This window comes from Python bivittatus, unplaced genomic scaffold, assembly GCF_059951505.1.
Source record: "Python bivittatus isolate LINGU-HERP-01145 unplaced genomic scaffold, Pbiv_v1 ctg000980_np1212, whole genome shotgun sequence".
In the NCBI taxonomy this organism is placed as follows: Eukaryota; Metazoa; Chordata; class Lepidosauria; order Squamata; family Pythonidae; genus Python; species Python bivittatus.
In genome coordinates, this window is record NW_028277125.1 from 46,096,525 (window position 1) to 46,124,462 (window position 27,938).

Consider the following 27,938-nt stretch of genomic DNA (forward strand, 5'->3'; position numbering starts at 1 on the left):
AGGCCCTCTGTAGCTGGGAGCTCACCACCCTTTCAACAACCTTCCCTAAAAAGGGGAGTTTGGAGACTGGACAGAAGTTATCCAAAGGATAAAGGGGCCAAAACTGTAGGGTCCAAGGATGGCCTCTTGAGGAGGGGGCACCTCTTTAAAGGCTGGCAGAGCCACCCCCTCCTGCAAGGAGGCATTTACCACTGCTTGGACCCAACCACATGCCACCTCCCAGGAGGCCTTAACCAACCAGGAGGGGCATGGGTCCAGACTACAGGTGGCAGAGTTCACAGCAGTAAGGACACTGTCTACTTCCTCATGACTGATCAGCTTAAACTCTTTCCAGATAACTGAGTTAGGACTTGTCTCAGTCATTTTCACTGGATCTGCCCAGCCAGAGTCCAACTCCAAATGAAGTCGAGCAACTTTGACATATGCCTAGAATAGTCCTCATGGCAACCCTGCAAAGGCTCCCCTGCCCCCCCCCCCCGTTACCCAGGAGGGCCCTGGTCACCCGAAATAGGGCTGCTGGCTGGCCATTTGTGAATGCAGTGAGAGTGGAGAAGTAAGCATGCTTCACCGCTCTTACCACCACAAGGTAAGTCCTAATTAAGGTGTGTATCTTTGCTTGGTCAGCTTAATCTTTCAACTCCCTCCAGCGGCACTCTAGGTGTCTCTTGTGTCATTTCATTTTCCTGAGCCCTGCTGTAAACCAAGGGGCCCTATGGGATCCGTGATCACAGAGAGTCTGCAGAGGTGCAATCCAATCCAAGGCCCTCATCACACACTCATTCCAGGCTGCAACTAAGACCTCAGCCAAATTGTGCACCAGACAGCACCACCATTTCAGCAGGCACTAGAAAACCAAGTGAAATGCAACAGTACATCTACATGTTAGTAGCAGAGTAGGATATCTTTTGGGAACAGTGGACCCACTGGAAATTTTGAGAGCATGTTCTCATGAAATTACTGCCACAGGAGAAGCAGATGTATATTAACAAAATGATGGTTGTATTGGGAACAGCCAGTCACCAAAAAAAACAAAACCATCTTCCAGACATCAAATTGATAATTAAACCTTTAACATCCCATTTACTTTTTCCTGGTCAGCTGGTCATTCTTCCAAACAAATCATCTACCATATTTGTTCTCCAAGAAGGCCTCTGGGGGGTGATACAGAATCTAGAAAAAAAATCTTAGAAATAAAAATGATGCTAAAAGTTCAGGCTTTGCTTTCTAGCACAATATGTTGTTGTTCAGTCGTTAAGTCGTGTCCGACTCTTCATGACCCCTAGCACAATATACATAATTCTATATTGCCAAACAAACAGAGAGTAAAGTTGCTGGATATCCTGATACTGTGTCATCCAAGAGTCATCAGTCTTGTCATGGCTTGAATGTCTATAAATATGCTATCAACCAACTCTTCCAACTTGCAGATTCTCTGGAAGTCTGAAGCTGTATATGGGATTTAACAGAATAATTTAGATTAATTGTAAGCCTACAGTAATTCTACTAGCCAGCACCTGATTCAAAACAGAGCAGACTTAATGATGGCATGACAGGTTTTAAATACCATGAACTGATCCTTTTAAAAATAATAATTAATTTGGATCCCTCCAAGGTTTTAATTTCGCTGCCATCTAAAGAACACCTGGCCCATGTTCCTTTCCTTCTTCTCCCATTCTTTGACTGTATTTACTTACTATTTTTGATTTAAAGTTTTTGGGGGAAAATTATACAACAGCTTTTAATAGTTATTTCTAGCACAGTTTTCTTGTTCTTTTTCCCCAGGATACAGCATGGTACAACACAAGAAATTAAGCCAATATTTGTTGTTAGCTGCTACATTGATAAAACTAAAGTACATCTGTCTTTGACTCTATGATATTTACAAATGGAAAAAATAACACTGATGAAAAATTAACAAATCATCCAAAAGTCTTGAAGTATCCTTTAATTAAAGATACTATTATTCATATTTGATCTTCATTTTTTAGATATTTTCAACAAATAATACCTAATAATTTATCCAAAAATTATTATATAATGGAATATAAACATGGAATATGGATGCTAAAAATGCTATCTTTCCTTAGGATCACAAATGAATCTAAGAAAAGATACATACTTTTAGCACATTCCCAAGTTATTTGCTTTTCTGTAATATTTTGTTTTAATTTTTTCCCTGCTGTTCTTCAGTTTATATCCTGCCTTTATTTTTTACAATTCAAGGCGGTGTACATAATGCTCCCTCCTCCTACTTTCCCCCTAACAACAACCTGGCAGGTAGGTTGGGCTGAGAGAGAGTGTGACTGGCACAAAGCCACCCAGCTGGCTTCTGTTCCTAAGGGGGGAACAGAGCTCACAGTCTCCTGGTTCAGCACTTTCACCACTACACCAAACCACTGTTTAAAGCAGTTTTAGACAAAAGAAATGTGGCCAATGAAGAAACTGGCAAAAGAGATGGGGCAGTAATTCTGAAAGCAGTATCACAAATCTCCTTCCCAGTTAAAACAAAATAAGATGGTAGGAGAGGGGAAAGTAAAGATCCACACTGTTCTCAACATACCATATTCAAGGTGGCTAAGTAAGCAAGGCCTAAGCAAGGCCTAAACATTGATTGTTAATGGCTTCTCTTATACATTTAAAGGAAGCTTAGCTCATAAATATTGGTCTCCATTATGCATCTCTACACATCTAGTTCCCTTACCTGGTATTTTCCACAAGGCTGAAAACCTTCCATAGGTTGCTGCACTACAACTCTGACAAGCAAACAGTACGGTCAATGGTGAGAAATGCTTAGTTCAGCAACAACTGGAAGGCCATTGATTCCCTATTTCCGTTACATAAAGTAACTGAGCATAGCCAGATTCAATATGAAGGTATCATGCCAAACAAAGGCAGCAGAACTGATAAAGATTAAACCTGTACCTGCACAAGCATTTGTCACATTTCATATCAACTTTGCCTCATACTGATCCAAATGTTCCTGTATTTCCAGATTTCCTCCCTTTAGAATTTGAAATATTTCCTTTTGGTGTCTCTTTACCTACACAAATAGATCAGATGGTGAAGTACCTAAGGTAACATTAAGATTTTTTAAATGTGCCTATATGTTCACCACATAGAGCTTTCATCACAGATAAGAAAAGAAGGAACAGAGAGATCCATGGACAGCGAAATCAAAATTGTGCAAGAGTGGAACAAGGTACAGGCTTGGTGCGATCTACTGCCTGCCTTTAAAAAGGGCAAATAACAATAGTAAGCAGATTTGCGATACTCAGCTATTGAAAAGAATGCAAGAACTGGGACTTACAATATGCCCAAAGCTGTGTGAAAAGTGTGTGGGTCAGTTGTGAAATGCAACTGGAAAGACAAGAATGATCTAAATCTGATCTCATTTGTTAATAGGTCCTTTGGTTGCGAAACTACATGCACAGTTAAACTTTGGCATGTATGAAAGACATAAAGGACATTCTTTCAATTCATAAGGAAAAACAAAGGTTAATCTGTACCCAGGTGCTGCTGTTATCAGAGCTCATGGAGTTTTCAGTAATTCACATCATATGTGGAAGAACAGTCTTTGGCCTGCTCAGAATCTGTTCAAACCCCAGGTAATAAGGGGAAAAAAATCTTAACAACCCAGCCCATATAATAGAATGCAATCTACTGTTACTCAAACTGACTGAAGGACAGAATGTAGAAGTTGTCAAAGGAAACCAGGTGAGATGTTCAAGGCACAACTAGTAAAGACATCAGGATTTTGTTTTTTCTCTTTGAGACCTTGTTGCGTCATACAATAAAACCTTCAGTATTAAAGAAAAGCATGATATTCAACAGAACAGAACAAAAATCAGAGCATATATGTTGAGCTGCAAGAAAAAAAATACTGCACTAGTTTTATTCTGGAAACAAATATGCACTTGGCTGTTCTCACCTCATGTATTTAATAAGTCTATTTACCCCTAAATATCATTATTAGATCACATCTGACATTATGTAGGAGATCCAGAACTGATTTTCTTTAAATACAGTCACCAAAGCACTAAGGACCAGGGAACTGGATGGAAGTTTTAAAGTACTTTGTCAGCACCACTACTGTGATTGAATTTGGAACTTCTACTTGTCCTCCTGAACTGCCTTAAATAAAAACAAAACTATAGATCTTTTGTGTTGTAATTCCCAGATTGGATACTGTCTGAGGAAGGATAACATGACCTGAGCAAAACCATATTAAGAAAGGCAACATTCTAAACAAAGAGCATGGCTGCAACATTAGCACCAAGACATAACAATCATTCTCAATATGGATCCAAGGACAATTCTTTGCATTCATAGTTTTGAGTGGGGGTGTAGTTTCCTCCTTGCTGGCAGAGTAAGCTACCGCATATAAACAGGCATCAAACCCCACTCTTACTCACACTGATGATGTTACCTAGGTGGGTAATGAAGTGTACACAAGGAAACAACCAAGCCGAGAGAGCACCAAGAACTCCATAGTTCAACCCTGAGCTACAGATATTCTTTTCTATTGGAACACGCACACATATTCAAAATCCATAATCAGGTCACACATTTATTAGGACCAAGCAAAACGGCACAAAAAGAGTGTGCAAACCTTTGAATTCTCCAGTACTTTTCATCAGGCAAGATGTTACAAAACAGTTTCTGACTCCTAATTTTTTAAGGAAATTATTTTTTACAGCCAAATGAAGTTGCTTCAGGAAGAAAGCATACCAATCAAATCCAAAAGGAGTGGATTTCAGCATGGATAGCCTACAATTTTAATTCCTTAGAAATGTGCTGAAAACATATCTGGGCATTTATTCTTGACCTGGCTGCTACTTCTACAGATTCTATTAAAAAAAAAAAAAAAGGAAATCCAACATGCCTGAACCCTGCCCATTCCTGGTCTAGGATGGTTCTGGCTTTGTCTTCTTCTGCATGTTACCTTTTTTTTCCTCCCAGCAAAAGGATCATAAATCTCTCTGTTAGTATGCACAGTAAGTAGTTCCCTTACTCAGCTGTATTTATATTTTGAACTGAAAATGTAACTGAAATACCCAAGATTTCTTTTTGCAACCTGTTGCCCTCAAAATATATTGGGACTGCAACTCCTGACATTCTCGGCCCATTAATAAAAGTCTATTATTTAAGTTTTGGAGGGAGGGGAAAGAGAGAGATCTTTTAAGTTTGAGGAAATGGTTCCTAAAATTCATATTAAAATAGCTAAACTATATTTGGCAAACCTTTATCATGTATCAAAAAAAATCATGGGATTTGCCATGTAACTAGGCTGTTATAAATGTGCACTTCAACCAGACATGGGTGTGACACACACACACACCCTTTCCCGTTAAAAATCATCCAATCTTACTAGGTTTCTAAACTGCAAACAGGCTTTGAACTTTGCCACTCTACCTGTTTGTTCCTGTAGAAAGTGATTGGCTGATGATAAAACACTCAGCTGGCTCTAGCTTCCAAAGAAACCAGGGCACTCCCTTATCAAAAAGCAAACACTGACTAAAGTTTAACCAAAGAGCAGGGCAGCATCAGCTCCTTTTCTCTGCAAGGCATTTAAGAAAGAGCAGAGGGCAAGATCAGCAGTGGGCAGGCAGGGCAGCTCTTGGGCTTCTCCTTCTTGATCAAGGGGATCATGAAGTAAGATACAATCTCTAGTCTTGGGCACCCTTGCAACCGTACCAGCTTCCCAAGTTTTCATTGGCTAGTGATCAATCTGTAGCTTTTTGCCTCTGAGGACACATTAAAAAAATAGTCGTTTGAATATTAAAAAGTTGGCTAATGTTTCACCCAGTGTGAACACAGGGAACTGTTGAAAGTGCAGGAAGTAAGTTACTCATCTTGGTTTAGACTGGAAAGTCCATGCTTTTAAAAGCAGAATGGAAAATTTACTTGCTAAAAGAGTAGAGGAAGTCATCCATCAAAAGAAAACCTCAGCTTATGTTTCTAGTTATGTTACTCCAAAGTGCAGTGATATTTAGTGCCACTGCCCACTATTCCCCCTCCCCATAAATATTATGCAATTACTGGAAATTGGAATTGCCCTGAAGGTTATACGTAGGTTAGTTACTGGGAAGAGCTAAGGGCAGGGAGGGAATGATATTCTTGAAATAATTAACCTAAAACACACACCCTTTTCATACTCCAAGCAATTACTCCTGCTAACACCAGCTTTAATCTATGAGCATCAGAAATTCATATGCACATACTACATCTAACTCCCTCTGCAAATGCTTCAGGTTATTCTCCTATCCTATTATTCTGTCTCCTTTAGAAGAATGAATAATTTCTTTTAAGAGCAGGCGGCCTACATTTATCAGGGCTCAAAAATCCATTTCCCTAACAGAACCCTTCCCAAAAGAAAAATCACCAGTTCTTTTCATCTGGACAAAGCCACTTTTCTGGTTCCTACAATTCAGCATTGTCCTGGCAAGCATATTAACAAAACCTGTGTCAGCAAAGACCCAAAACAGAATCTGGCAGCTACAGTCATAAAATACAGCCTCTCTTTTGATATCCCTCTTGAAGAGGTAAGCCATGACTGAACAGATTATTTACCAGCTAAGCATGGTGTTTTTAATACACTGTATTATTTCACCTTATACCTTGCTTACTGTATTATTTTTGCTTACTGTTAAGGCACATTGGACTTTTGATGGAAAAGCAGCATAGTGCTGACAGACAGGCAGAGAGATGATTGATTGCAAAGCAGCACAAGAACAGTATATATAGTATAGTGTTTAAAAATAAATAAGGGAGTGCAAGGACAGAACAATGGAGAGCCACAATCTTAGTACTGTAATGATTTATGTTTCTTAATTCCTGAACAATTAGGAAATTCCAGGAGAACTTTGTACACTGTGGGTATTAGCATTATCAGTAAAAAAAGCACTGGCTAACTAATCTGTCTTTGTTTCCTTTACATAACTTTTAATAAGGTAAAAAGATAGAAACAGCAATAGGAGAACATGGGAAGAAGATTCCGTACCTGAGGCCAAGTGATTGCGTTATCAACATGTCATCTAGAAGCACTATCTCTTTATGTCTTAAGAGTTATGAAAAGATTACTGAAACTCTGTGGTGTGCTTTTAAAAGCAAGAGGGTCTTTTCAAGCATACTGAACAACCAGATGGGGAACAGTCCCCATCAATATTAATTTTAAACCCAGTATCAGTTCCAAAAACTGTCTATTTTTTTCTGGCCAAATTGCATATTAATCTATTTTGTTCTCCACTGAAACAGAAGAAACACAATGTGAATTTTAGTGATGCAGATCAGCTATTAGCCAAACAGCATCAAGCAAGTCTCCTGAGCTAGCAAAGCATGCAAAACTCCAAGGTTATAAAGTTCAAAGGTCTTGCTTACATGTCTCTTTAAACTGAATACGTATTGGGGGCACGCTTGACTAACTTGGGAGCTGGGAGTCTAATGGAACATCCAATAAAATCCACAGCTATGGGAAAAGCACATCCAGGAAGCCAGCACAATACAAAGTTAACAAAGAATATGCCTGAGAGGTTCCCAGACAGACTGAATGGATTCTGAATATCCATTTCCTTCTTTGCATATTATTTTAAGTGAGAGGTTTCTCTCTGAACTGACAAGTTTGCTAACTGCACTGTGGTGGACATTTAAAATGTTTCAGAAGCAAAGAATGCCTTGAGAGGGCTCTATGTCAGTTTTCCTTACAGTGAATGAGACTGGATTCAGTATCCCAAGAGTTCCATCTTCCATTTAAAAACAATATCAAGTTTCTAGAAACTAACAGCTTAGAGGTTTGTAGGCAATGTTTGGAGAAATCACCAAAGCTGCAGCAGACTTTTGTACATCTCCACCAGCTGTTAGCGGACAAGGCATTAATGGTCTACACAGCTTTTTCCCATTACTAGCAACTACATTATGCACATTTTTCTCAGTCTGAATAATTTATACTGATAGGAGAATCCAGATCTGTGTTCCAGTACATACCATCTAGAGTACTTGGAGCAACAATGGGGCCGACCAAAGAGCAAGTGTGCCATTACATTTAATACACCAGAGATGGTTGCTATTTTAGCCACCACTGCATGGTAAATCAGAATTAGAACAGGGATATCCAGGAAGGGGAGAAGATCTAGACAGAATGGGAGAAAATCTAACCAGTCATGGCAGTGAAAATACGCACCTAAATGCTGACACAATGTAAGCTTCATTAGAGGTGACATCCCAGTCACAGAATATGTATACTATAAACTGCAGAAAAACTTCAGTGGTTGGTAATATAACAAATTTTAAAAATAAAAACATATATGTTGAAGTAGTCTTTCTTTGAAGCTGTGAAAGGATTATAATGAATAAAGTTGGGATCCTAAGAGATCAAAAAGTCTACCCTTCTTTGAGTCTGGGTGGAAACAAAAATGGAAAGTGCCAAAAGGTTCAACTACAGAGTTTTGTTAATGAAATACATGGAAGAATAAGTCCTTAGGAAAAACACACAATAGCAATTTCTGTCTTTTGGCCTCAGGCAGCTTTCTCTCAATACTGCACACTACCACATCTGAATAGTTTTTATGTGCTAGCAAATAAGGCGGCATTACAGCTCTAGTTGAGGTATCACGTAGGTATTCTAAATCTAAAGTACATATTTACGTGGAAATAATACCTAATTATTAAAAGGAATTTATTTCCAAGTAACACCAAGCTAGAAGCCATTTCTAGCCAGACATTTAGCCAGGAGGATGTTCCCTATCTTATTGTCATTTTTGTAACCCATTCATAATCCATGTTGAAACTAGAAAATGTACGATTGTTCATTTTATTATTACATAAACGCTTTAAGTAGGAGAGAGAGAAATAATGTCAAGAGACAAGACATGGCTCAGGAGAAAAGTTCTAGGGACGAAGGTCAGAAAATAAAATCCATGAAAGGAAGGGAACTAGGCAAAAAAAAGACCTTAATTTCTCTCCTGGAACAATGAATACCCCAGCCAGATTTCAATACTGCCTATAGATTTCTGTGTCTTTTTAATTTTTTACCACAAAGATTAATAATTAATTTTAGTTTAACATGAGTAAAACCCAATATTCCTGGAAAACCAAGAATTTATAGAATTTCAATCTCCAGAAATCCAGGGACTTATTTGAAGTATTTGTCCTATCTAGTCTACCATATAATAAAGAAGTATTGTACATAAAAGAAGCACATCAAGGCAAAGGTTAATTTAATAACATATATTATTAAGACTTAGGAAGTAGAACCTGCCAGAGCACAATGACAGAGTCATCAGAAAGTAGGTCAAATTCTGGCAGCATGCTCACAGCTAAAGCAAAAGCAGCCTTCCATCTCAGCATCACCTTAACTTCTAGCATCACAAATAGAATTAACAACGTTCTTCATCCTAGTGCCCTCCAGATGTACTGGACTACTCCCATAATCACTAACCACAGTGGGCATGCTGGCTGGCTGTGGTAGGCATTGCAGTGCAAAGCAATTAGATGGCATCAGGTTGAATAAGGCTGCATTGGGACATATGAGACATTGAAGATAAAAGGCTACCTTTTTCAGAGGCTCTAGGGCAGTGTTGTCCAAACTTGTTGCCCAAGCTGGCTGGGGAATTCTGGGAGTTGAAGTCCACTCATCTTAAAGTGGCCAAGTTTGGACAACACTGCTCTAGGGATTACATTACTGTACAGTAGTCAAAGTCAACAAGATCCTGCTATCTCCCCAGCTTCCCATTTTGAAATATCCTTAACATACTTAAACAAAATACATTCCAACAAAACAGTATCTCACTAAACATAGGAATAGTGTCTTCTTAATAAAGTTGCTACCATATTAAATTCTGCACTGGGAGAAGTGTGAGGTTTTCATCACTCCAATATCATTTCTTGAATAAGGAATCTCTCCCAGAACTTTAGGGAGCTTAGTTTATAAAGATCTTGAAACAAAGCTTATTATTGAAACAGGGTGTTTCCCATATGTTTGTGTGACGTATATTTTAAATCCAAAACCACCCATTTTGTGTTTAAAGATCTATTTTCTGTGGAGGCATTCCATTTTATAAGATCAAACAGAATTCACAATGGAGTAGTTCAAAAGTTTTTAATGTTTGAAATGTGCAGTTTCTTACATAATGAAATAGAAAAATATGAATCTTTGAGAGACTTACTAAACCCCCTTTTAGTTAAATAAAACATCCAATTGCTTCTCCATCCATACTTTGCTGTAAACAACTATTGATTACAAGGTGTCACATTAGGAATATATAAAGTTACAGCCTATTTTATGAAGTATTTTCAAAATATTAATCCAACAAATCTTAAAAATAATGGAAAATATTCTTTTACATAAGCACTATATATTAGATTGCTCCACCCTAGATGATTAATTGACCTTGTGGAGTTCCAGAGGGAGTGGGAGTCGAAGGCACAATGTTGCAGGGCTCTCCTCCTTTCTCTGTACCGAGATCCTGCCAGTATTGACAGAAAGGAAGACCTCAAGTCCAAGGCCTCTGGTGCGTGGGGAACATTGGAGCTCTGCACTTCTGTTTTACATGGGGCCACTAGGTAAGGTTTGGGATCAGGTATCAGCAATATGCGGATGATACCCAATTATGCATCTTGACTTTGGACTAACCAGGCAATGCTGTCAAGGTCTTGTCCAAGTGTCTGGAGCCTGTGGGGGACTGGATGGCGAGGGGCAGGCTAAAGTTCAATCTTGACTAGACCAAGTGGCTATGGGTTTTGGATCCCCTGAGCCAGGGAAGTTTCACCCTTAATCCTGGGGTTGCACTTCCTTCTTGGGGACTGGTGCGTAACTTGGGGGTCTTCTTGGACTCATGGCTACTATTTGAGGAGCATGTGGTAGCTATAGTTAAAAAAGCCTTTGCATAAACCTATCTTGTATGCCAACTGAGCTCTTACCTGGACTGTGAGACCTTTCAGATAGTTACTCAGTCACTTCATGTATGAACTATTGCAATCCACTCTACATGGGGCTGTCCTGAAAGACCACTTAGAAGTTTCAGCTGGTCCAGAATGCAGTGGTACAGGAAATTATGGGCATGCCTTGTCAGTCCCATGTAACACCTTTGCTTCATGAGCTGCACTGGTTATCAGAAAGTTTCTGGGTGCAATTCAAGGTGCCAGTTATTAATTTTAAGTGGTACAAGGCCTGGTTATCTAAAGGACTATCTGTTTTTCATGGTTTCTGACTGGCCTGTACAATTGGGTAGAGTTGGCATACTCCAGGTCCCATCCATTAAACAGTGTCACCTGATGGGGCCTAGGAAGTCTACCTTCGCTGTTGTAGCTCGGCTCTCTGGAATACCATCCTCCCAAGATATGTCTGGCCCCTATCCTGGCCATATTTAAAAGAGCCCTGAAAACCCAGCTCTTTTCCCAGGCTTTGTGTTAGAGTGGGTGGTGGTCCTGTGTATTTGTTTTTTAATGGTTCATTTTTCTACCAGACACTTTGATTTTAATCGTATTTTACCTTTTTACTGTTTGTTGCCCAGTCATTGTAGAGTTGGGAAGCCTTATAAATTTAATTAATTAAATAAATACAAAAAAAACAGCTTTTGGAGCTGGCAGGATTCATGGAGGAAAAAATAAGTGCTTGAGATCTCCTGGGCCCACATTTATAGACCATTACAAGTAATTGTCAATAATCAAGCACCACTGGGTATATAGTTCTCCTTTTCAAACTTAATATTCCCAGTTACTATTCCAGTATTTTCAAGAGAGGGGGAAAAGAAGGAATTACTGCAGAATACAGAGGGTTGGATATAGGTTGGCTTTCAAAGAAAGTATTAATTACAAGAATTGGGCAAAAAGAACACGTCTGATTAAATTGGCCAAGACGGGAGCTGCACTACAGTTAAAGAAAATAATAGAAGCCTCTGTGTGAGATAGATGTTTCCAGCTTAAGAGAGGCTATAATGAAACCTATACAGTACAAGAGACCTACTTTTGCCTTAGGAGTGTTGTGGAATTACAAGCCATTCTCAACTGTAGTATCATTGCAAAGATAGAAGTCTTACAACTCCAGGCACATTTAGAAGATACTCATTATCTGTGCCCATTATAATTTATTCATGTATTGGGTATACAGCTACTTTGATACTGCTTGCTTCATTCAAACACATCTAAGTGACTGATGGATCCTGTTAGGTTCCAGAGGGAGCTTGGGGTTTTTCCCAAGGACCTGTCAGGCCCTTCAGCTGAGGCCTTGGCCGCAGCCTGAATAGGCATGTGACGGAGGCCCTGGACTGGATTACTCTCTCAGCGTGCCAATCTCAGGGTGGTCCTTGGTTTTCCGAAGAGCTCCAAGAGATGAAACACCAGAAGTATTGCCTAGAGCACAGTTGGAGAAAGGCAAAGAGTGAATCTGACCAAACATGAGTAAGAGCCCATATTCAGGCCTACATCATGGCGATAAGGGTAGCGAAATGTTGCTATTTCTCCACCCTTATAGCTGCCCGCTGGCCCTGTTTAGAGTGACCCGCTCCCTCTTGGGGGTGGAGGCTGGGCCATAAGATCATCTCCAGGGCCGTGGTGAGGAATATTCATGCTATCTGGCAATCACTCTGATTCACTCACAGTTAGACTCCAAGTGGGAAAGTCCTAATGAGTTGCCCAGGGAACAGTCTTGTGATGTTATCTGGACTGATTCTGTTATGCCTGAGGAAGTGGACAAGGTCCTTTTGTCTGTTAGTCCAGCCACCTGTTTGTTAGATCCTTGTCCCTCCTGAATTATTAAAGCAGCCAGGAGATGACCACAAGATGGGTTCATGAGGTGGTTTCAGCCTCTTTGAGAGACAGGATGGTCCCACCAGCCTTGAAGGAGGCAGTAGTACACCCCCTCCTCAAGAGGAAATCACTCAGCCCTTCCCTGTTGGAGAATTATCGGCCAGTTTCCAATCTTCCCTTTCTGGCGAAGGTTGTGGAAAAGATGGTTGGACGACAGCTACAGAGGATCTTGGAGGAAATAGATTATCTGAGCCCGTTTCAATCTGGCTTCAAGCCAGACTATGGTAGAGAGACAACATTGGTCATGCTTACTGATGACCTTTGGCAGAGCTGGGATGGAGGTGGTGCATCCATCCTAATGCTCTTTGATCTCTCAGCAGCTTTCAATATTGTCAGCCACAGTATCCTTCTGGACTGACTGTGGAGGTTAGAAGTGGGAGGCACTGTGCTCCAGTGGTTCACCTCTTTCCTCAGTGGTTGGTTCCAGCTGGTGTTGATGGGGGCGAGGAGAGATCACATCAATAGCCCCTCATATGTGGGGTGCCTCAGGGCTTGATGTTCTCCCCTCTCCTGTTTCACACCTACATGAAACCACCAGGTGAGATTATCTGCTAGTTCGAGATGCAGTATCATCAGTATGCTGATGATACCCAGCTCTACATCTCCACCCCAAGTGGCACAGGTGAAGCTGTCAATGTATTGACCCAGTGTCTGGAGGCTGTTTGGGTCTGGATGGGACAGAACAGACTTCAGCTCAATCCTAAGAAGACTGAGTGACTGTGGCTATTTGGACCCCCTGGGTCAGGGATGTTACTGTCTTTGGTCTTGGATGGGGATGCATTTCCCCAGTCAAGACTGGTGTGCAACTTGGGGGTCCTTCTGGACTTGCAGCTACTGCTTGAAGAGTTGTTGGCAGCTGCGGCCAGGAGGGCCTTTGCATAGGTTCATTCTGTATGCCAACTGGGCCCTTTCCTCAGTTAGGAGACTCTTCAATCACTCATGCCCTGATCACCTCACAACTGGATTATTGCAATGCACTCTACATGGGGTTGCCCTTGAAGACCTTGAGGCTGCAGCTGGTTCAAAATGCAGCAGTGTGAGCAATAATGGGCACCTCTTGGTGTGCCCATAGGTCACCACTGCTACGTGACCTGCATTGGTTGCCAGTTGGCTTCCAAATGCAATTCAAGATTTGGTTATTACCTATAAAGCCTGTATGGCATAGGGCCTGGATACCGGAGAGACCCACTGTCTCCAATTCTTTCTACCCACCTAGTACATTCTAGCAGAGTCGGTGTGCTCCAGGTACCCTCCATTAAATGTTGCCGTCTTATGGGACCAAGGAAGCATGCCTTCTCTGTTGTAGCCCCTACCCTTTGGAACAGCATTCCCCCAGAGATAAGGACAACACCCTCTCTCCTGGGGTTCCAGAATGCTTTAAAAACCTGGCTTTGGTCCCAGGCCTGGGGTTGATGTTTGTTATTTGTTTAATGGCCCCTGTTTTATTTCATGGATTTTGTTATTAGGGCGTTTTAGTCTGCCCTGCCTATTGATTTAATATTTTTAGCTGGTTTTTATGTGCACCATCCAGAGTCCACTGGAGTTGGGCGGCCAATAAATTCAAATAAATAAATAAATAAATAAATAACTTACAAGTCTATGATATATCATTATCATTATAGTACATACCAACTCCCCCAAGAGTGAATATTCAATGTAAGATAGCAAAAACATACCCCAAAAAATGTAATAATCCTTCACTTCATCTTCTTTACCTTCTCCTGTTACCTTCCGCGATTCCCCACTCCACTCTCATTCAGGTGTAATGGTTGGGGAACTGCCTCCCTGTTCTCTCACTCCTGGGCACATTTTCTACTTCCGTTCCCTATTTGCCACCCAGTTTGACCACACCTAATCTCTGAAAGTCTGGTTCTTACAAACTATAAACTTGTAACATTCAACAACAGCAACTTAGTGCTTGTACTGAAGAAATCATAAATTCTTAGGGTGGTTGTCCTGTACAACATGGTAAATCACACTCAACTCATGAAATCTCCTTTTGAAAAAAGATCTAGATTCATTCACCTTCATAACATCTGCTGAACAAGATGGGACTGGTTTAACAAAAGGAATCCTGAACACAACCTACTGAGTGACAAATCAGCTTTTATGCAAGACATCTGAATCCAACAAGAAGTCAAGTAGTAGGACTCTTTTTAGGTTCAGTAGCTAGGCCATCTTAGTACCTAGGCACATGAGGTCAAGAACTCAGTGAGGCATTTCACTACAAGTAATTGGCATTTTGTAAGGAGGCAACCAGAAACACATATCTCAGTTAAATGATCTAGAGTTAGCTACATTACATAGTCAAGTTACATACAGTTGAGCAGATAGTACATATTTTGTTACATTTGTGGTCAGTCGTTACTAAGATGAGGAAACAAAACTATTTTTGCAGATGGGGCACGTGGGCCATATTGTATTCATATATGCCTCCCTTCCAACTTAGAGGACTTTCAGGAGGTATGCAACTGTTAAATTGATTTCATCAGTGAATCAAGCATTTATTGCTATTCATTTATGTGACTACATCTTTAAATCACAGGAGAATTTTGAATCACTATAAACAAAAACAAAACATAATTTTTAGAAAGTGTGTTAGTTCTAGTAAATTCACACTATTTTTTTCTTAGTCATCTATTTAATAATTGCCTCACCTGTCATATTAAAAATTACAATCTGGTAAAAACGCTTTGATCAGGAGGGGGGACCTGATGTTTTCAGCAGATGTGCATGGCACTGGAGTATCCCACGCTGTTATAAACAACAGCTCTTTTGAAGCTATTGAAGGAAGGGTTAGAATTTACACCCTGCCTTCAATATCTTAACAGGAGACATAACCAAGATCACTAAAATGTGCTAATTTGGTTAATGGATTATCCAAAGAGGCAGAATATTAATCAACTAAAAATTATTTAACCAGTTTACATCCTTGGTGCTATGGTAATCATTGTCCAGCCCTTCCTGTTAAGTACAGTTCTTTTCTATTCAAAGCCACCCTGAATGCACTGCAGCTGACACATCCCAGAAACAAAACTTTTAAAACCTATGATTTAAGGTCTCACCTGAAACCAGGTTTGAAAGACTATTTTCAGTGATGAAAAACTGTAATCTCTTTGGGGCAGCCACACAGAAGCTGGTTCAAAGACCAGCAGTGTGAAGAAGGTGGGCTTTCTCAGTACAGATCACTCTGCCTCTAACCTTCCTACACTGCCACACATTTGGGGTGCTCTCTGTAACAACGGAGCATCACAGGCTGTGCAGCTGCAACAGTCTGCACAAATTCAAAGCAACAAGACAGCCCTGAAGCCTACAAAATGGGCCTAGGCTGGACATTTCTTTTACAAGCTGTGACATGTGGGTAACAGTGTCCTGAATTGTAACTCTGAACAGTTACCTATCTAAAGCCGTTGGCTTAATGCTATTTTCCTTCCATTGTCCTCTCCACCAAAGCAATGTATCCCTATGTTTAAAACCACATAACAGCCCCGTTGTTTAAAACAGCTATGAAATGCCTATTATTCTTGCTCCATAGGTATGAAAGTCTGAAACACTTGAACTTGATCCTAGAACATATTCACGGGAAAGCAGTTGGGTTCCTCCAAATTACAGGGACAAGAAATTCATGAAAGGTAAAATATGATTGTTGGAAAGGAGACAATCCTCTGCTTCCTGGATCTTCAGCAGTGTTAATATCTAAGCTATTTTTTCTTTACACAAACTTGGTTAAACTATGGAATTTGCTGCCTTACAATATGGTGAAGGCCACCAATTTAGATAGCTTTAAGAGATGACTAGACAAATTGATGAAAGATCAGTCTACTGATGGCTGTTTTGACAGGTGCATATCTTACATACCAGCTACTCTGGAACAATAGTGGCTTCTATCCATACTTGTGAGTATCCCAAATGCACCCCATTGCTGCCATGTAATTCTGTGTGACATAAAATACTGCATTAGATAGATGCCTGATCCAACAGGGCTTTTCTGATGCTCCTGATGATGATCTCACAGGATCTGTAGGACAATCCATTCCATGAAACTGTTAGCCCTACAAAGAACAGATGGTCCTACCATCTGGATGTCTTTTACCACTTGAGGATGATCTTTCTTTTCAATATCTACTAGCTAAATAGTTTATATATTTAAGGATTGTTTTATCAACGGACTCTGCCTCCCCATTTTAATGAATGTGTTTTACTATGTCATGGTCTTAAACTGCTATGAAGCATTCTCAGTGATGCAGGATCAGGATAAAACATCTGCATGTGTAAATAAATAACCAACAAGTAAAGCTTTTGTCCAAATTAATTGGGAGGGGAAACTACCACTCTTTCACTGCTAAGAACAATTTCTCATCTTTATTTTTTTTTTAAATGACGAATCCATACTTAGAAATTCAACTCCACTTCATTTCTTTTGTACCACGAAAAATCCCATTAGGCTGAAGCTGCAGTGGTATATCCAATTTTGCAATAATATGTTATAGTGTTTGAAGACAATGCTTGTCAACCTATCAGCAGTACAATTTGGGAAGGCAATGCACTCAATAAGCACAAGCTGTCTCAGAGGAAAATAAACTTATCATCGAGGTATAAAAAAAGGCAACCAAAATAATTTCTCATAAAAACATTTTGTTTTTCAGCTTAAATATGACAAATTTACCCAGGTAAACTCCACTGAAATAGCACCTTTGATATTTACATAACCTAAAACAAGCATGAACAATCTTTTACTCCCAAGAGCAGTACAGGGCAATGGGCCATGAGCTACACATCAACTGTGGATGTAGTCCAAGACAGGGTGAGTGTTCCTCTTGCCCCCCTTCCAGGAATCTAGGTGGCATCAGGAATGCTTGCCTCCTCTCATTGCTGATGTATCCAAACTCTCTGACCCTCTGCTGCATTTTCATGCAGGCCAAATAATGGCTTATCAATGGGGAAAAGTAGGTTTTCAGAGGCTAACCAAATAACACAGACCAGTGTTTCTCAACCTTGGCAACTTTAAGATGCGTGAACTTCAACTCCCAGAATTCCCTTAGACAACCAAATGGACCAAGAAAATTTTGAACTTGACACTTTTTTAAACAGAGTAGCCAGGCTGAGGTTGGGTCCACATATCATGCTAAACCTCAGGTTGTTTTAAGCTGTTGTGCCCTGCTTCACACATTAACGCTAAACTATAAACCCGAACTGGGCAACAGGCACCCCTAAGCTCTTCTTTATGGCCTCTGGGCCTTCTCCAATTGTACTACCCCATTGTTTGGTGCTGTTTTGAGGTGAGGAACTCATGAAAACTGTAATGTGAGTCTACAATAACTAAGCATAGCTAAAAAGCAAATCTCCCTCCTCCCAAAACAAGAAAAAGTAGAAAATCCTAGGCCCACCTTCATGCCTGTCCACTTTGCATTATCACTATGTCTACTGCAGTCCTCAGTCAATGTGGTACAGCGGCCATGGTGTTGGACTAAGACTTGGGAGACCCTGTTCAAATTCAGCCTCAGCCATGGAAACTCCCTGGGTGACTTTGGGCCTATCATTTTGTCTCTAGTTCCAACCTAACTCACAGGGTTGTTTTTCTGGGCATAAACTAAAGGGAGATTCCCCACCAAAACCATTGTTCCTAGGGAAAAGGAGGGGTAAAATTGAACAGCTAAAATAATAAATGAAATGAAATGAAATGAAAATAAAAATAAAAATGAAATGAGCAAACATTAGGTGCAGTCCCTACTTTCAAAAAGGGTACACACTCTTGACATAAACTGGGTTCAACATGACTTTGGTATAATGTTGTTTGAGTAAGAAGTATAAGTTGAATTTGATAGTGATTCCTTCTTTTGAATCACCATTTTGGGAAGGTTTTCCTGAAGTTATTAACTAACAGTGCAGTCCTATAGATGTCTACTCCTAACTAAACACTACTGATTTCAATTTCTCAGTTCAGTGAGATGCTCCACGTGATCTGCATAAGGTATAAGATTGCAGCCTAAACAGAAATATGCAAATGAACCCATATTTCTTAAAGATGTTGTCTTCAAAGAACAAAGCAGACAATTTGGACAGAGTTTTAAGAAATCTGTTATAAAAACAGAAAATTGGCAGCCAGATCCAAACCCCATTTATTGGTATTAATTATTTTTCTGAAAAATGAAAAGCTCAAGTCTTACCTGTAGTATTCTCCCGCTGCCAATACAGTGCAGTGGACCACACACACACCTACAGTATATACACACCCTGATAAGGACCATTGTAGCTATACTTCCATTTACATCTTTAAAAGTAGGCTTGGAAAATATCCATGCTGTTGCTTTACACAATGAAGATGCCAAAAAGGAAATAGAATAATGTAACAATCAATACTAGTGCTAACAGTGCATATTTATGTAATACTTTAGGATGTTTATATTATCACTGTATCTGTACAACTCTTTTTGAAAACTGGTACTATATTGGCTACTTTACAGACCAAAGTTACCTTTGTTAGTTTCCATGGTATGTAACATATTTCTACTTTCAATAATCAGCAATTTTACATTTGAATTCTTTAAGAACTCATGGATGGATTAATTTGAACTTGGCTTACTTATTTTTGATTTATAAGCAAGAGCGAAGCTTTCAGATATGTAGACCAACTCTCAGAATTCAGAGCAATGGGGATACTGGCTATGGAATCACAGGAGCTGATGCCCCCACCTAAGGAGGGTATTCAAGCTGGAGAAGGCTGCCCAGGCTGCTCCTTTTAATAAAGCCTCATCCTTCTGATTTAGAACACATTTTATCACCATGATTGCCTCACTGCCTTAAGCTCTCTCCTTGAAAACCACAATTCAGATATTCGTATCTGAGTAGAGGTGTAACAATGGCACCCCAAGAGGCATTTATAACTTCTTGCACTACTGAATTCTGCACCAGCTGCAGCTTCTGAATGTTCTTCAAGGGCAGTTCCACATGCAGCACACCGCAGTAACTCACTCAGGAGGTAATTAAAGTGCGAGTGACAATGAGCAAAGTCTCCCGGTCCAGGAAAGGGTGCAAGTGGTGCAAAAAACAAAGTTGTATGAAAGTCATGATTGGCATCTGTTCCTCAAACAGGAGTTGCGAGTCCAGGAGGACCTCCAGGATGCACACTGGTTCTGTTTGGGGCAGCACAACCCTATACAGAACAAGAGATGATCCAGGGGCCCCTAAAATTCAGAGCCACTCGATCTTGCTATGGTTGACTTGAAGCCTCTTCTCCCCCACAGCCTCCAAACATCTATGTAGAACCTCCACTGTATCACACGGTCAGCCAGGGGTAGAGATGTAAAGCTGAGTATCATCAGCATGAACACAATGCCCCCACTCCCAACCTTCAAAGCTGGTCCAGAAGGATACCATGATTGATGGTACTGAAGACCCCTGAGAGGTTTTGAAGAGCAAGGATGGATGTACAGGTAATCCTTGCTTAACATACTTGTTCAGCGACCATTCAAAGTTACAACGGCGCTCAACAAGGGGTACTTACAACGGGTCCTCATAGTTGTGGCCGTTGCAGCATCCCTGCAGTCATGTGATCATGATTTGGGCAGTCGGCGACCTGTGGTCGTGTGATCATCATTTGTGACCTTCATTGCTGGCTTCTGACAAGCAAAGTAAATGGGGAAGTCAGCAGGAGATCACAAATCGCAATCATGTGACTGGGATGCTGCAACTGCATAGGATTCGCCTAAAAACGGCAACTGAGACTTGTGGAACGGCCATCGTAAGTCAGTTTGGTCACATGACATCGCGCCTTATGATCACGTCGCTTAGCAACTGAGTTCCTGGTCCCAATTACCTGTATTAACCCCTCCCACTCCCGCCAGAGTTAATCCACAAGCACAACTGAAGCAGTTTCGGTCCTGTACCCTGGTCTGAAACCAGACTGAAAGGGGTCCAGATAATATAGACATATAGGTATTTATCCAGTCTTTGTATGGTTAAGTGTAGTCACCCATTATGACAACAGTTTTGTCTTTGAATTCTTCTTGATTTTATTCTCAGTTAGAAGAACACATGGAGAATAGTGGTCTGGGGAACAATAACAGATCTCCTGTACTCATTATTTTTTGATCCTGCCATTGTTACCACAAAGGTTATGGGGAGGGATCTTCCTCTACTGAAGTTTCTAATTCATTTCATACAATGTTCTCTCTGAATGCAGAGCAACAGTACCTTTCCTTTGTATAGTGCCCAGCTGTGCAACTTTTTTTCTTTTCATTGAGATCTACTCTTGAACTTTCAGTAGCATACTGTTGAGAGACTCAATCCTCCAAATGGGTAGAATTTGGAGAGAAATTAGATTTCATTACTTATACACAATTACCCCTCAATGTTTCTCTTTTGTCACAATAACAATTACAATTCAGCAGAAGTGATCTGCCTCAAATGAAAGAGCACAACCTGAGGCAGTATGTGGCTCAACAACCCCAGGTTAAGCTCCTGCGAGGGTTTGTATACAGAGGTAACCATATTCCAGTGGTTCTCTCTTCAGCTAGAGCCAATTGTTTGGAAAGATCCACAGATGCTGGTGAAGTTATCTGCAAGTGGGAAGAAGTGATGTGACAGAAGGGTTATGGCAGAAGGGTTAAAAAGCAAGTGTGATAATGAGAGATTGCAAATGCCTGGCATTTTGTATATTTATACATCACTTTAAAGTTTATAAATAGGGAACTACTGTAAGTTATTTAACACTGAGTTTACATGTCCATAAAACGCACATGAGAAAGTGATATGATTTCAGCATCTTCAACAGCCACTTGGAGGAAAAGTCTGGGCACGAGGGAAATGAGAAACTGAAGGAGGTATGAAGACCTAAGTAACGCCAATAGTTAAGTCAGATATTTCACATCATTCAGATATTTTGGACTCATCAACTTCAGCATCAGGGCCAAATGCTATAGATTGTGTCAGGTTGCCTAGTCCATATGATATAGTAACAGATTTCAGTCTGCTAGCAGAAGCAATCTGCAAACCTGTTGATTTTCGTTACTATTACAATTGGTAGAAGAGCTAATAGGATTATATTACAAGAAGATGGCTTTAGGATAGACATTAACAGGTGGGGTGGGGAACAGAATTATGGGCAAATGAATAAACCAGCTATAAACATGGTTGTTTTTTTTTAATTCATTAGACATTTCTAAACACAGGTTGGCTAATCTTCTGCTTTGTGCCAGAATCCTGTATTGTTACTGGTCTTCTTTAAAAAGAAATGCAGATGTGAAGGCTTTTTTTTTTTTAGATTTACAATGCTACTAATAGGGATTTTTCAGATACAGCCTCTAGGCTGGACTTGGTAAGATGATGGAGAGACATAATTAAATCTCCCATCTATATTTTAGCAAATATTAACCACAGGGGAACCTATCTGGACTGGAACACTTTGCTATGTTACCAATTAAAATCCTAGACTTCCCCATAGATGCTATTTGCAAGAAACCTTGTAGACACACGCAGATAGCATAGCGAGTTGTGGAATAGACACACTACATTCAGAAGCTCACAGGTTCAATTCCTAGCTTCTCCACTCACTACTAGAAAAGCTCCTGCCTGAATCCTGAACAGCCATGCCAGTCAGGATCACTGATAGGCCAAAAATCTTGCTTTTGGCAGAAACACCATGACAAAAATGATCTGATGTAGATCGTTACAACCTCCTCCCCCCTTCAATCCTTATCAGATCTTGCAGTTAACAGATGCAGTTTGGACCCCAGACTCCAAGCATTCTTAGCCAACCACCAAGGGCCAAAGAAAGAAGTAGAAGTGCTCTGACACAGTCTGTCAAAGGGCCTGCAGTGAGAAAATTTTAATTTATCATAGGTTCAGACAGATAGAAAGTAAAGAAAACAGGGCATCAAGCGGTCTTGGTCACATATGGAGAAATGGGGTGAAAGAACCAATTGGGGGAAAATCTGTCGAACACCTCTATGAAGTGCTGAACCTTAAAACAAAGAGAAGACACTGCAAGGAGGAGGAAATCATCTGGCATCTTGGAGATGAACCAGCCTTGTTGGTTTCCATACTACCCAGCATCCTTTCTTCACCCAGCCCTGCCCTGAAAAATCAACTGCCATGGATGATGGCCAATCAAAGAGCTTCTTAGGAAGATCTTCTCTAAAAATTTCTCCCTTTTTTTTCCTTGCTTCCCTCTTTAGACTACAATTTCAGGTGTCAACTTTAAATATTGTAAGTTTTCATTTAAGCTAGTAAAGAGACCAAACAATCTAGTATTGATGGGTTCTTGATTCTCATGTTATAATTCACTTAAGAAGTCGAAGGGGTGCATGCTGAGTGGAATGGTGCTGCCATGCCTGTGAGGAGCTAGAATGTAGCAGATTTGATTGAATTGTGTTTAGTGTCTTGGGGCTGAACCAGTAGACATGTTACGATGACTACCTTGGGGTTAGGATTAATATAGATTCTAAATTACTTTATATTTGGGGGCAAAATTGTAGGGATGTCATGGTGACTATTCTGGGATCTGTTTTGGTAGGTTATCTTGAGGTCATTCTTCCTAGCAGGAATACCTATGGTGCTGGGTGCTGAAATTGTTGAAGCACTTCCAGCTTTCTAGAGCTGATTCTGAGAGAGACATGCCTAAAAGGTGGAGCTGACTTACAGTAGGCTGAAATCCCAGCATGGGACACCCAGATCTGTGTCAGTGTCAAGTATGACCGGACATCCCAAAAGCCCATTTGGGCACATCATCAACACTGGGTTAGATGGACCAATGGTCTGATTCAGTAGTAACCAAGTTCCTGTCTTCCTAAAGCAATAATCCTATTAACAGTGCTAATATGTATGTCTATTGAGAAATTCTACTGTCTTAAATGGAATTAACTCACTGATAACTGTGCATAAGATTGCAACATACCTATTCTAGCTTTAGATGAAGAAAGTTGTTTAGAAGGAAGTACCTGGATAGGTAGTGCTTTTGCCCTACATCACCAAACATACAATTAAAATATGATCTTCATAGAATATTAATGCTAGTATATGCTTCTACCAAATTCAGATTCATATAAATATGAAAGGAAGAAGAGTTGCAGCATCTCTGAGGGACATAACTTGGAGTCCATTTGTTCAAGCATCCAATTAGCCATTAAGAAATAAGCTGTTCTCCCTCAGCTACTAAAGGAAAATTATCAAATTTGCTTGTTTCACAAGATAGTTGTAAGAATTCCCAAGGTAAAATAGTTGACATACTTTGATTCTATGGCATTGCCCTAAATTCAAAAACAGGAACTGCTCAATACTGCAAGTCAGCATATGTCTTGTTCTTTGTTATTATAAAGCAGAAATGCCCTCCTTCTTGCGTATGAGACTTCTGGCCAAAAATCAATGCCGCCTTCTCCAAATATCTAGTTATGCTGATATCCATCCATCCTTAAGTTGGCAAAAAATTATGCTAGCATTAAAATTGCTGTCACTGTTGTCTGTTTCTTATCCTACCCTCATCATTTCTGTTCCTAGTCACTGCCAGCCAACTAGCTACTGTACCTTCCAAGATAATGGAAAAAATCTAACAATCTTGAAGTTGCCCTTGGATGGTGCTGGAATAAGGGGGAAATGCTCTTCTAAACTGGTACAGTAAGGACAATTTAAGTGCACTCATGAGCTACAGATGAGATGACTTTAGGGGCAGACAACAGAAAAAAGAAGTTGCCAAGGCACGTTTGTGCTACAGTTACGTGCAAGTAAGGAAAGGCACCATGTATTCCTATCCTGTAATACAATGAGCTTACACAAGAACTCATGGAACTGTTCACTTCCAGTTCCGAGGATATGCCTGGAGTAACTGGAAGATCGTATTAATGCCAGCTTGTACAGCAGCAGCCATAAATTGCCAAGCTGGTAGAACATCCTTGCTGTACACTGCTCCAAAACAAGGTGCTAGGGCTTATGCAGCTATTCACTACCAAAGCCTCAAGTAGATGGGCATCAATTATTTTGAGTGCTTCTGGTGGTTTCTTCTTACAACAATCAGCCTGCCAAAAAAAGGGCTAAATAAATCACTCCATTACAAGAATCCATTACATTTGCAAAGGGAAAAGATTCAGATGGATCTGTAAGGGGTGTGTGTGTGTATAACACTGCACAAGAACCCAGCAGTGCAAGTTGTTAGACAAAAAGAAGTCATGGTAAATGAAGTGTTTTTCTCTCTCTTCTAGACAAATGGAAGATAACAGACCCACTACATCATAAACTTTAGTACAGAGCCCACAGGAAGGAAGAAGACCTGCAATGAAAGTGGGAAAATATGGGATTTGTTTGGTAAGGCACATGGCAAAATATTTAGCACATCATTTGGAGACAGTTTGCACTAAAAAAGAAGGAAAAGAAGGGAATCAACAATAACAGAAGTAAATAATCTGTCTTTTGCATAGTTGGCCATAACAGAGTAGCTTCATTAGTAGTAATTTTATTTATTTCTTCCTTTGTCCTGGACTCCTACTTGTGTCTTGCAAGCTTCCTGCTGATATTAGCGAAAGGACTGCAGTAGTCTGAAATTCTCTAGTTCATTGCCCGCAAAAATAAACATATAGACCATCCAGGTTAACACAACAACCTAACTTTAGTAACTCTTCTGATAGAAATAAATGTTGTGCCAATTCAGGGACCTACATCATTGGCATAAACAGAAATTTCAGTGACTAGAGTCAAAGACTACAAATGTATTTGTGGATATTGATTAATATAAAATGCAACAGCTAGAATTTAAAATCTATCCACTTTTATGTGGAACTATACTACTAAATTCGACAGTGCTCACTTTTGAAAAAACACAGAAAGGTTTATACAGCAGGAGGTTCAGCCACCTTCACCGTAAGTACAGAAGGCTACATGATTAAAAGAGAAGGGGGGGTTCATTACCAATCTTCCTATCATCTGATACCCCCAGAGAACAGCTTGTCCTATTCTTAAAGTATCTGAAGGTCATTTCACATACGATGTTTTCCTCATTAGGTTATGTAACAGTGCAGATTTTTTTTAATGAGAAGCCATATATAAATGCTTTAAACAGATAAGTACAAAGTCATGTGTGACAGTGTCACAAGTGTTTATTTTACTAGGTGGTACACTGATTGCAGCTTCCAATAAGAAAAAACCCCAATTATCAGATGCACAGAATTATAGTTGGAAGAGATCATTTAGGCTTTGGTGCAGAAATCCAAATTAAAGCATCCACTGGCAGGCTGTCATTGTCTAGCCTGTACTTGTACATACCCATGCACACCTGCATAGGAAAAGTGAAGTGACATTTCTCAGGTGACCCACATATACATATCACTGCCAAATTCCTGTAAATATATCAGTAAAAGCCATAGCCGTCTCTATTAACAAATTTTCTATGTTTCAAAGTAGCAGGTCAGTCAGCTCTTATCAAAATTTTTATCACTTATTTTTACAACTTTCAAAATGAACAGCTGGGCAATCCCTAAATTAGGACGAGACAGAATCTCACAAAAGAGCATGCAATTTTTCTGCCACTTTTTCGCAGGCCTTAATGAAAGACCAACAATAAACTTAGGGTAGACTTTCCTCCTTATCTTCATTTTTTAAAAAAACAGTTATTTCAGAAAAGAGCAATTCCACATCCCTGGTTTCAAAATAGTATTTCAAAACAAGCACATTCCACACTGTGTAGGCTTTTTGACATTTGGGTCACCACTGCTCTCTCCGTAATCCAGCACGCTCTCCAGTGCAAACTCCTACAGATTCCTGAGTCAGTTATTTCCATGCACAGATAACCCATACCTCAACTTCCTCCTGTCCTCTGAGTCTTCCCATCCACACACCAGAGTTTTTCTTGAACTCTAACGCCAAGGGCTGCCATGCCCTGGACAAGTCCGTCCCTGAAGTAGCCAGGGTCAGTCTTGTTTTACCCAGTGCCACGTGCCCTGCCTGCCCGATCGATCCAGCATCTGAGTCCCACATCCTGCCTCTAGTGGCTCAACCTCAGCCCGTTTCCTCGCCCCTCACATGCTGCCAGCTTAGCCTGCAACTCCCTCCCCCAGGAAGCCCCATCAGTGTGGTAACTTCTCACTGGGGTGACCATTAGCCACATCCTGCCCCTCGTATAGTCCAACTCTCAAGCACTCCAGTTCCTCATGCTTCCCTTCCCATTCATATCTTCAGCAAGGAGACAGCAACCCAAGGCTCTCCAGGTAATTTGGATTATAACCCTCGTTACCTCTGACAATGCCAATGCTGGCTGGGGCTTATAGGAGTTGCAGTCCGAAGGGACTAGGCTCTGGAGAGCATCAGGCTGCTATGCCTTGTCTTAAACGCACATTCCATACTTTCAGTCTTCTCTGACTGCCAACATACGTCCCGATGTACCCCAGCCTAATCGTGACACGTGACCAGCGCGAACCCCCCCCCCAAAAAATCTACAGCATACTCGGCTTTCCAGTATGCCTGACTCCCCGCCCCCGATCTTTTCTTGAATCCAGGTGTAAACCCGCCCACCTCCAGATCGCAGACCTCGGCACCCCCCCTCCGCCCCCCGACCCACAAGCGCATATCGTAGGGGCTCTCCGCATCCACCACCTCTTACTCCGGAATCCCTCCAACTGTACACCCACACACGCGCAACACACAACCGCAGAGCTTCGCCGCTCCGCCCCTCCCGCACAGGAGGAAGCCCCCTTCTCTCACCTGAGCCCCGGCCGCAGCTCAAGGTCCACGTCTCGGCCCACGCGCCCGCCCGACCCAGATTCGCTCCTCCGCCACTCACAGCCCGAGCCGGTACGGAGTGAGCGGCGGCCCGTCAAGGCGAAGCCGCAGCTGGGCAACCCGCACGAAAACCCGCGAGGGCTCTGGGGCGCCATCTAGCGGGCTCCCGCAGCAAGAGCGGCTGCCCCCGAAGGCGAGCAGCTAGCCTAGAGACGGTCCCGGGCTTCCGGGTCGCTGATTCGGAGGAGACTTAATGAGAGTTAGGCTTTTCTCCCTGCTTTGTTTTATTCCAACGATTTTTATGCCGCCCAATCCTAAGAGTTTGGGCGGTGCACAGTGTAAAAGAAGCATCCCTATTGCCTCCATTAAATCCAATCATAAATGCACCTTACAATAAATCACTCAATTGCCCCCTAGCACATCTTAGGCAACAAAAG

The 27,938-nt window shown here is 40.9% G+C and overlaps 1 protein-coding gene across 4 annotated transcripts in view; it reads right to left on the reverse strand.

Moving 5' to 3' along the window:
• The window catches only part of SEMA4G (semaphorin 4G), a 109,223-nt gene extending 81,627 nt beyond the window's left edge, over positions 1 to 27,596 (reverse strand). For 2 of the 4 annotated variants that reach the window (XM_007424932.4, XM_025164587.2), the window contains exon 1: positions 27,484 to 27,596. The gene's annotated coding sequence lies outside the window, so the exon portion shown is untranslated. Of the gene's footprint in view, positions 1 to 26,580; positions 27,118 to 27,483 lie in introns of those variants that run through there. The other 2 variants (XM_015887515.3, XM_025164588.2) reach the window with 1 other exon arrangement.
• Positions 27,597 to 27,938: the final 342 nt, after the last annotated feature.